The sequence below is a fragment of the Aethalodelphis obliquidens genome, unplaced genomic scaffold (genome assembly GCF_003676395.1).
Source record: "Aethalodelphis obliquidens isolate GAN/ISIS:26980383/991018 unplaced genomic scaffold, ASM367639v1 scaffold12, whole genome shotgun sequence".
Taxonomy (NCBI): domain Eukaryota; kingdom Metazoa; phylum Chordata; class Mammalia; order Artiodactyla; family Delphinidae; genus Aethalodelphis; species Aethalodelphis obliquidens.
This window is the reverse complement of record NW_020837956.1, coordinates 43,266,040-43,277,434: the sequence shown is the minus strand read 5'-3', so window position 1 is coordinate 43,277,434 and position 11,395 is coordinate 43,266,040.

Sequence of the window (11,395 nt, the reverse complement as noted above, 5' to 3'; positions counted from 1 at the left end):
TCCACAATAATTCCTCTGTAGCCCCTTTTTGGCCACCACTCCCTGACATTGGAGCACATCTGATTGTCACTCTTCTACCAAAATATCTTGTAAAGGCCTGAAATTTTGGATCTTGGCCTATGTGGCCCTAAAACCCAGGCCATCCTTAAAGCCCTTTGTCCCAAAGAGGATGTGTATTTGCCCTATCTAGTCCTGGCCTTTACGTTTTAGAATTAGGGTTTGGGGGTCACAGAGGCACGTGGACTGAAACCCCAAACTGAAGCGCTGTGCTCAGGAAGACTCTGGAGTGACTTTTTTCTCTTTTATCCTGTTTTCCCTCCACCAGGATTCAAAGAGAGCTAAGTATTTCTCCCAGGTTGATTTGCTTTTCAAGCACTCTAGTTGTCCCCTTTCAGAGGACCTGAATTTACAAAGGCCATTTCCACTTCCTGCCACGTGAGCCCTGTGAAATCCCACACTTCCGGCCACCAAGAATTAGCATTGCCCTGAGCCAATCAAGACATGCCTGTTCTTGCAGATTAGACTCCAAGGCTTGCTTAATTTGTCTATGTCCTCAGCTGTAAGTTTTCAAATGACTCATTTGTTTTTGTTTCTCCTGGCTCCCTGGTCCATAGGTTGCCACATCACAGACAGTGAGCCCTCTTTGCTATTGTTCGTTGTGGTGAAGAACTTAGTGTAATTCTCAACCAGTGCGGTGTCAGATCAAACAAACCTCGAGGAGGGGACTTTACGACAACGGAGGGGAGGTTCTGACCGTGAGGTCTTCGAGCATCTCCAGCCTGGGCAGACGAGTCTTGGTCTTTCTGGGGAGGAGTGAACGAGGATGAGAAGACGGGTGTGGGCAAGCCTGACCGCAGGAGGTCAGAGGTCAGCTGTTCCGCAGAGAGGCAGTGGGAGGGGGCATTCCTCATCTTAATGCTCAAGGGAGGGTCCAAGTTCAGGGGCCACGGGGAGGAGAGAATCTTAGCCAAAGTTCGGTTAACAAGCCGACAGGTGTGTTTCCTGCAGCAGTGGCGACAAAGCAGTTCAGCTAATCGTTTACGGAACAAAGAACGGGAACATGGACAAGTGGCCTTGTCGCTGGTGAACAAGGGGGTCTCATCTCAGGTGTGGGGAAGGTGTTCTTTGCAGTCGGTCCTTTCTCAGAACACAAAGTGGGGATGCCTAACCTTTGCTCTTTGCCAGGAGCCCACGGCTAGGCAAAATGCAGCATCGTCAGTAGCTAGAAATAATTTTTTTCCAGGATGGATTTCATTCTCTATCCAGTGTTCAATCTTGTATGGAGTTCCCTATGCTACAGTGTTGCTCAATTCTTACCTCAGTTCCCTTATTACCAATCACAGCAGTATTTAGCTCACAATACTGAGAACTTCTTCCTGGGAGAAGAATTAAACTGAAAATAGAACTTCCATTCCCCAGAATGTGGGAGCCTTAGTGAAATCATTGTAACTGCCTGGGAAACGGAAACGTAAGGACTTTAATCACCTTGTTTCTAGAATTACGTGGTTTGTGCCTGCATGCATACAGTATGAACTCAACCTTTCTCAACTAAATATTTCATAGCATTTTTAAAGTCCTATATTTAAGAAACCCTTCAAATATTGTTGAGAGTTAAAAACCTGGACCAAGTGGACCCAACTTAACTGCTGCAGCCACCCCAGGGCAGACCTGGGCAGTGGGAGGCAGGGAGGCCCAGGCAAGGGCTACCCCTCCGTTGTCACCCAGACGGGGGGCAGGGTTACAGTTGCTACATATTCACAGTTACTCCTATTCCATAAGAGACAATTTACTTCTAGTGACTTAAACAGGAAACGTACTCTCTAGGTATGTGTACTGATGCGGATGGCTGCCCAGGTAACTTTCAGAACCTAAGTGACACAGTAACCCATCCACATTGCAATGCACCTACCTGGCTTCTACAGCGTTGACCGTGTAACCTCATGGGAAGTCCTCTCCTCAGGACTGACACTGTAATTATAATCTCTGTGGAGGTGCTAAGAGAGAATTTCCAGCTTGTCTGGCAAAGGTACACCAGAACAAAAAAAAGCAAACTAATATCCTGGTTATGTTTATTTTTACCCTTTGGAAAAAAAGTAATTTCTACTTGAAATCTTTTTTAGCTGTTATTAAGAAAATAAAACATGATATAAAATGTTAGACAAAGAAAAATTTTACTGCACGACCTCAGCACCCTGACACACAGCCTGTGTTCACCTGTATTTTCCCTTCCAACCTCCAAACATGTATACATTTCACTTCGTCATAATGCATGTAAAATTGTGTATCCTAATTTTCTCTGAACAGTATATTGTAAGCACTTTTCTGAGTTGTTATTTAGTTGTCATAATCATAATTGTAACGGCTGCACCATATTTCAGAGTTTCTCAACACTAATAAATATAATGTTCATATGGCTGTAAATAAAATAATATTGAACCACGATGGGCCTTTAAAACTTAAATGTGATTACCTGCACGGCCAAAAATAGCTGGCTTTTCCCTGGGCTGCAAGTACTTTGAAACTCGTGAAATAGTTAAAAATAAAACTAATTTCTCTCATCCCTTGCACCCTTGGTTCCAGTCTCCAGCTGTGGGTCACCTTGCTGGGATGAGTATATTACAGCCCAGACATTAGCAGCCCTCCCTGCCATTCTCTTTTCTCCAGCTGTGTTGTCTGCATTCCCACAGTTTAAAGTTTATTTTAAACTTTATCCTTTCGCACGTTCTTTGTTTCTTTTAGATAGTGTGCATGTAATTATAAAAATAAATTCAGATCAAGGGTGCCTTTTGGAGAGATGGGTGCATCTCAAAACAACCAACGTCTGTAAAAGGAGGTATTCCTCCTCTGTTTTGTGCCTGTTGTGTGGGAATAAAGCAATGTGACCATTTTAGAATAATTAGCGGGATAAAAATCCAAAACACTGACTAAAAGTTAGCCTTGCTAGTCTGTTGATCATTTTTGAGTTCCTCAAACTTACACCCGTATGTATTTATGTCTTTTTCTGCCTTAATTTTGTTTTCAACTGCTTTGCAAGAGTGCAAGAATGCAAGCTACAGACTTCCTTCAGTTGGGTTGGGCCTTTGCCGACCTGACATGTGCTCTGTGAGAGACCTGAGGAGAGGCGATGAGCGAGACACAGACTGCGCATCGGAGCCCGCAGACAGGAAAAGGACTGTTATCCGGCAGGCTTGTGTTTTGGCTGTGGGAAACGCCTGGCTTCAAGGTGTCTGGGGCAGGAAGGAGGGGATCTGAGAAGGCTTCATGCAACCTGGATGACTTTCAGCTTTATTTCATAGTGTGGCATCAGAAAGAGTTGTTTGACCAAACACTGCTTCTAAGGCATCCTTGTGCTATTTTTCGAGACCCTGACGAGTGACAAGAGAGCTAGAACCTCCTATTTTGCACAGTACAGTAATAATTCTCACACCACTACGGAAGCACGGGGATATTAGTCTTTTTTATTCTCTGCCTTGAATGGTGTCTGGCACACAGTATTCAATAAACACATGTTGATTGAACGTATAGATGGTCGAATAGGCATTTCACGTAATAGACTAGTACAGATTTCATTAGAAAGTGCTCTTGTTATATACGTAGGTACAAATTTAACATGGGAACTGCAAGGCTTACCCAGCTTCCATTTATTAACCAGCAGTTACTGCAGGTCTGTTAGTAGGCTAAGCTCCGAGGGCGCAGCTACAAAGCCCCGTCCTATCAGGGACATACGGAGATGGAAACAGGCATAGAGAATACAGTGTGCATTAGAGGTAGGTTCAGTCCTCAATAAACATGCTCAGAAACTACAGGTAGAATCAGAAGGTATCCACAAGATCCTTGGGTGCAGTGATTCCTGAATTAACAGCCCTGTGTGATGCTCAAGGACCTCCTACTCTCACGTTCCTTGAAGATCATGTCTACTGATGATCGGGCCAGAAAGTGGCAAGAGCTAAACAAAGCTACGGATGGTTGGCGTCTGAGCCTCCAGATGGGTTTATGCATCTTGATCAACGGCGAGTGCCCGTCCAATTTGCAAACTTTATGTGACAGTAGTAATAATAACCTCGGTAACGCTTACGGAGCATTTCCTAAATGCCCAGCACTCGATGAAATCACCTAAATGCATTACTTTATTTCATACCATTTCTACAGATGGGAAGCCTGAGGTTCAAAGATGGAAAGTCCTCTACACAAATCATAGAGCTTGTAGGCAGTCGAGTCCAGGTCTGGTATTTACCACTGTGCTCAGCAGTCTGATTCTAGCATATCACACTGACTTAAAATTTATGTGACTCTATATAAATTACTTCAGACTCAGGACCCAGACAGGATGTGGTAGAAAGACCCGTACCTGCAGATGGTTGAGAGCCGTCGGTGAGACAGCTGGTTTCCCCACAGTCTCAGGGCTGACTGGAGCCTCCATGTGGGCTTGGAACCAGCACAGCCACCAATCTTGGAGCTCTGGGTCCGCCACTTACTAGCGGTGTGATGTTGGGCAGGACACCAAGTTTCTTCACCACTAATATTTGCACAACGGTACTGTCTTCCTTCAGCTGTGAGGATTAAATGAGAGAATGGTCTGGAAAGTACCTGGTAAACCATGAGGACTGAAACATACATGTAATATTTTTATTTGACTTAAGTGGAAGTGTGGACAATTCGACATGCTAAAGAAAAAAAACATTGCTCACCTCTGTGAATATAAAATACTTACATGAGATTGGAAAAGTTTGTTTTATTGTTTTTAGCTAAATTCTTTAATCAGTCTTTTCTTCGTATGACACACGTCCTATGGATTTACTCTGTAACCAGGAAGGATTTGGGGGTATTTGACGGAGGGATCAGTCTATCAGATTCTCAACTGGCCCCACAGAGTTTATCTGAACGTGAACCTTAACCATACGTGAAAACCAGATGACGTCTGGAAACTACTGGCAGAACAAGCTGGTCAAGGAGCAGTGTGTTCACAGCACGGCTTTGTCCAGACTGAGAAAGGAAAGGGAAATCACTCAGGACTGATTTCTTTTTGTTTCTAACGAATGTCGAAGTCTGGGAAGCTTTCCCAGAAATCTCACTTCCTACATGAGCACAGCAGCCCTAGGACCACCAGGTGACCTGCTAAGCTAAGCGAGAAGGACCCCTTGCTTCAGGCAAAGTCTCCTTCCTTGGTTTCCACTTTCCATCCTCTGCTTATGTAGTCCCACAAGAGCTGTGTCTGAAGACAGACAGCACTGTTTGCTCTGCTATGATAATAAAAACACGGTTATGAAATAATGTAAACGTGCATATAAAAACATACAGAAAAGCCAAATACAATAACAGCCCAGCCAAGCACAGCAATTTAGCCCTAACCCTTAGGAATGCCAAGTAGAGAGACTCGGGCCTTAAAGGCATAATCAAGCAATGCTTAAAAACGTGCAAAACGTTTAAAAACTCCTCATGCACAAAAGTCAATTGCAATTTTTTAATTTTGACATAATTTTAGACTTACAGAAAATTTGCAAAAATACTGCACAGATTTTCCGCATACGTTTCACCCATCTCCTTCCGATGTTAATATCTTATCAGTTATCAAAACGATTAACTGCAGACTTTATTTGGATTTCCTGTTTTTCCATCGATGCCCTTTGTTGTTGCAGGAGTCTGTCTCCTTGCTCTCGTTCAGCATCTAACATTTCTCAGTCTCCCCATCTTTCACGCTGAGAAAGTGCTTTTGGAGAGTATGCTCAGGTACTTTGCAGACTGCTTCTCAGTGCTATTACTGATGCTGTTCGCCCTGGCCACTTGGCTGCAGTACTATCTACTGGGCTTCTCCCTCGTAAGGTTACTGTTTATCCCTTTTCATCAAAGATCTCGGGGAGACACTTTGAAGATATGTGCGAATCCCTTGCCCCTAAGTTTGCATCCGTGAGTGGATCTGGCCTGCAAGAATGATTACTGTAGTGTTCTAACGGCGATTTTATATTTTCTTGATTCTTTTCACATTATTGATTAGAATCTTCCCTGAGGAAGAGCTGCCCTTCTTCCCCATTTACTTACTTATTCAATTATTTATATCAGTATCGACTCTGGGTGTTTGTCTTCTGGGTTATAATAGATAGTTTTCATTACTTTTTTCTCAGGTTATTCAAGCTCAGGTCACTGGGAGCTCTCCCCAGTGCATGCCTGGCCCTCCCCAGGTCCGCAGACCCTTTCTGAGCACTTCCTTACTTTCTGGTCCCACAGATTTCCCAGGCTCATCTTGTATTTTCCCTGCCCCCAACCCAGGAATCAGCCAATTCTTCTATTGATATTTAGATGGTATTTTAATGGTATTTCAAAGCCAGGATCTGGGGGGGGTAGTTGCTGGATGAGCTCATGACGACCGGGTTGCCATGGCTCCTGGGCTCTCTCAGGGGACAGAGCTGGAAATGCACGGTGTGGACATTCTCTGTGCATTTATCTGCACACATATTAAAGACCATGAGCTCGTGGGGCTGCCTCTGATTCTAATGCCAAACCAAGGGCTCATTCACGCCTTATTCCCTGCTGTACTTGTAACTTCTTTTCCTGAGGATGCGAAACAGGGCTTTCCTGTTTGTTCAATCCTAGCGCTCCAAAGTTATGATTGCTACCCCACACTACTGAACACATTTACTAACTACAGTGTAGGACTAGTGCATAATTTTAAGTTTGTTTTTTTCAGTCAAAATCCTGTTAAAGTTAGGTTAGCACTTTTCCTTCCTTCCCCTTCCAGCGACTCACCTGCAACACAGTTCGTTTCATTCTGTGGTTTTTACTCTCATTTTATGTCACTTTCATGTTCTTTGCTGCAGTTTAAAATGATGCTTTATTTACATGGTAATCTCCAAAGACTGCTGTTAAATCTGCTGGAAACTGCTCCCTGGAGGTGAATGTCAACATCATGGGGCCTTAGACATTCATCTGTGTTCTTGTACATAGAGAGGCATTTCCAAAAATACTATAACAGAGATTGGATTCCAGACAAGCACAAAACCTGTCCAACTCCAGGTGATTCCAAGTCAGACATGCCCATCTTCTCCTAGTTGCCCCCAGAAATGCCCGACACTCCCACATGCTTTTACCTGTGTGGTTTACTTCGTCAGCATCCATTCTGACGTTAGTCACTTAATCACACTCTCGCATTCCGAAGGACACTGCAGGATCAAACCAGGGAGAGAGTGTCAGGCTGGCCCACTTTTCTCAGGTCCCAAGAGGAGAAAAACATATTTTGAGAAGACAGATTTCCTTCCTTTCCTTTGCCTAAGATAGATATTGGGTTGGCCAAAAGGTTCATTTGGGTTTTTCAGTAACATTTTGGCCGACCCAATATCTTGCTGAAGATAGACTGTGAATTAAGAGTATGGACATTCTTGAATTGCCATGTTCGCTTTTTAAAACTATTCCTTTGCCACCTTTATTTATTCAACCGGGGTAATGGGCTGTGGGGAGGGGAAGAAGATGCTGACTCTTGTGTTTATTGTAGTTGGATTATATTAGATTTGTCCTTTTACTCTAGTTTGTAAACACATTTATATACTGAACTGTCATTTTACATATTTGTAATCCCTGCCAAATTTGCTTAATCTACGAATGTGATAATCAAGACCTTTATAGTGAAATCCAACACTCCAATGAAAACTTTGAGTAGAAATAGGGTCAGGAAGGGCAATTATTATTCCAATTTTCCATAGCATTAACATTAGTCTGTAGTATTGCATTTCTCAGATTGTGTTTATTTTATGTCCCCCCCCAATTTAACTTAAGTGAAATTAAATCAATAATGTGTTTCATTGACTGTACATTGCATTGTTTGTTTTGTAGACTGGAGATCAAACATGGAAACTGACTTTCACAGTGATCTATGTCGTTCATTTTTACAAGTTCTCTCTAAACAATTCTACTGCAGTAACAGCATCTTTCTCGTGAAATTCTAGGTTTAAGAGGAAGCAGATATTTGCCACATTTCTTAAAAGCAGGTGCCTGTATCTCCTAAGGTACTGTTTCCCAAACATCAGTCACTTAGCTATAATTTCACAAGTTTATTTACCACATCAGAAAACCATCTTCCCTGTTACTTGACACTTTTCAAAAGGAAATCTTGTATTGGCATCTTAAATGGAAAATTGGTATCATTTGACATAAATAAAAACAGGAAATATTTATATGTAAGCCTGAGTTCATAAAAAGATCACTTTTTATAAATAAAAATAATTAAACATACTTAACATAGCTATTGGGTTTTACAAAATGAAAACTTAGATATTTCCCAAGTGAGAAAAAATGATTTATGAAGAGTTAGTAACAAACATATTTTGAGTACATGTCATTTACTCTAAGATAAAGGTAAGTTTTTATTTAAGAAAATCAATGTTTTATTTAAGAAAATAAATGTTAAACCATTCTCCAAATACCAACTCATGTGTTTGAAAAAAATCACAATTATTTTACCACTACTTCTCATTAATTTCTCATTAGTTTACAACGAAAATTAAGAAAGTAACTATTTTTAAAAAATACTTTTGTTTCCAAAAGACTTCTAGAGCAATGGAGTGTTCTTTTGCTGTGTTAAACTATTTCGTAATGTCTTGAAAGAGAGCATACAAGGTCTATTTTTTTACTTACTACTGCCACCTGGCTTGAGAAAATATTCGTGGAGCTCAAATTTGAAATGTTTTATATGACTTTCTTTAAAATTGAGATTGCAGTATCCTGCTCTTACCGTAACTGACAATTTTTAACCGTCATGTTAAATCTTCAGCATAACTCACATTTGACCCATTAATGAGTGAAAAGCTCCCCCAAAGCAAAGAAAAACCGCCCAGGCTTTTAGCCTTGAGAGTCCTCCCCGCCCTGCAGCTGGAATCAGCCCAGGGTGGAGGACAGGAGGGGGAGGGGCGCCTTCCGACAGAGCCAGGTGTGAGGCTGTTTGTGCGGAAGCCTCATTCCTTTGGGGGCTCACCCAGCAGGTGGCAGGAGGAACCTACAGGAATGAGCCCCGTGGAGGACCCGGGCTTAGCAGAATTTTGTTTTGAGGAGGTATTGTGAATACCAAACCTAGAGGAAACATCCCCGTCTGCGTCTAAGGAGCTGGCCCCATCACCAGTATACATACGGCAACGCATTCTGGGGCAGAAGATAATTGTTTCTTCCCTTTTTTTTTTGTTTGTTTGTTTGTTTGCGGTACGCGGGCCTCTCACTGTTGTGGCCTCTCCCGTTGCGGAGCACAGGCTCCGGACGCGCAGGCTCAGCGGCCATGGCTCACGGGCTCAGCTGCTCCGCGGCACGTGGGATCCTCCCGGACCGGGGCACGAACCCGTGTCCCCTGCATCGGCAGGCGGACTCTCAACCACTGCGCCACCAGGGAAGCCCTGTTTCTTCCCTTTTTGATATAGTTTATCTAAACTGCGAGTACAAGCGATTACTTGAAAAAGCTGGTTAAGCCAGTGTGTCAGTTAGACATTCTTCTGGTTGCAAAGAAGTGCTAATATTTATTGAGCTTTTCACGTGTTGGGCACTGTTCTGAGTGCTTCATGTGACCGTCAGCGATAAGGCAACCAAGGCACAGAAAGATTAAATAAGTTGTCTGAGGTCCCAGTCATGGAGGCTGGATCCAGAGCCTGCAGTCTTAACTGCTGGGCTCGCTCTCCTGTTACAGAAGGATCTCATCCAGGACAGATTTTTTGCCAGTATCACTAGGGGAACATGGGCTCTGCCCGCTAGATGAGCCCTATCTTCACGGGATGACCGAAATCACCACTGTGTTTGCGGGTGCATTTCCCCCAGCGGCCCAAAGTAGTCATTAATTAGCTCCTAGATGAGTTCAGCGGGAACTCTCAGTTGAACATTCTTCGAATACGTGTGAAATTAAAAAATAGATATTCGTGACCTTTTGCATGTTCCTTATGCTGTGGGAAACAGCATCTTAAAGTGTTCCAAACGTTTTCCCTACCTCGGATCCGACTTATACTTGGCATAGAGCTCGACTGTTGGCCCTCGGGGGTAGTGTGTGTGGAGGAGGCCCCGCCCCCGCGAGGAAGAAGGCGGTGCTTCCAACCCTGCCCTGCTGCTGCTCTCCTTGGAGGTTTCCAGAGTTTTCACATCCATTAGCTCATTTAATCCTCCCAAAAGCTTGTTACGTGGCTATGATAAAAATTTACCAAGACTCAGAAATTCTATAATTGATCCAATTTCACATGGAATTGAACATTCTTTCAAAATCCATGCTTTTGTTCATGCGGCCTTCAGGAGCTCTTGCCTATGAGAAAGAAAAAAGTGGTACGTCTTCTCCCAGAATATCCTCAGCCTGTAGCTTCTAATTTTCTTGAAAGGTTTAAATTACATGCTATAATTATAGTGATGTTTGAATCTTGAAAACAAGGGCTAATACTGTCATATAAAAATAGAAATTATATTTTCCTCAGCTGTTACAATTTACTTATGAGTGGATTAAGTTATAAGATCAAATGGATTGATTTCATGTTATTTTTAAATTAAGACTTTACTTTTTGAGCAGGTTTTGGGTTTACAGAAGAAAAGGAGCCCCTAGTATGGAGAATTCCCAAGTCCCTGTCACCTCCACCCCCAGTTTTCCTTGTTTTTAACATCTTGCATTAATGTGGTACATTTGTTACAATTTCGTTCTATTTTAATGAATGGGCTGGATTTTCTTTGTAGTTCTGTAAAATTTATTTTAATTTTTAAGCCACGAAATAAATTGTTATATCCATAGTAGAAGGCATTGCTCTGTCCATTTTTATCATTACTTTCAGGGCAAATCTGATCGCAGGGGAGGTTCTAGAATGATGGATTACTTTTGTTAAAGAACTACCTTCTGTTGGTAAGTGTAAGGCTTTTCATTATGCAACATAAGGATCACTTACTCAATTTTCAATTTAGCTAAAAAAAAAAATCTGTACATGACTTTTGCATGGAAAACAGGTTGCACCATAACAGAGGTGTTCTGTGAAAACGGCCAGTACTGTCCCGGGAAGGATGAGCTAATACTGAACACGTATGAGGTGCCGAGTGCTTGGCTCTCTGCTCATGCAGGCCTCCTTGGAGCCCTGCCAAGCTAGTGTCTTCAGGAGTGAATTTCTAAGCTGTTAGAGCAGGTAACTGGCTGAGCACGATGTCTACGCACAAAACCATGCCAAGCACTGAGGGATCTGACCAAGGCCGATCTTTACATTTCAAGCTTTTGGGAAGAGGGACCATCTCATAAATTCTCTGTGACAGTCAGATTTAAAATGCGCCCCATTCTGAGGCAGGGAGATCTGCCTTTCGGTGTCCAGCACTCTGGGCTCAGCCGTCCTAACTGTCCGACAGCGGCTGTGCTGTCGACGTTTTCCTGCCTGCTGTCTCTCTCTGGTCTGACTGAGTTGGCTACTCTGTCACA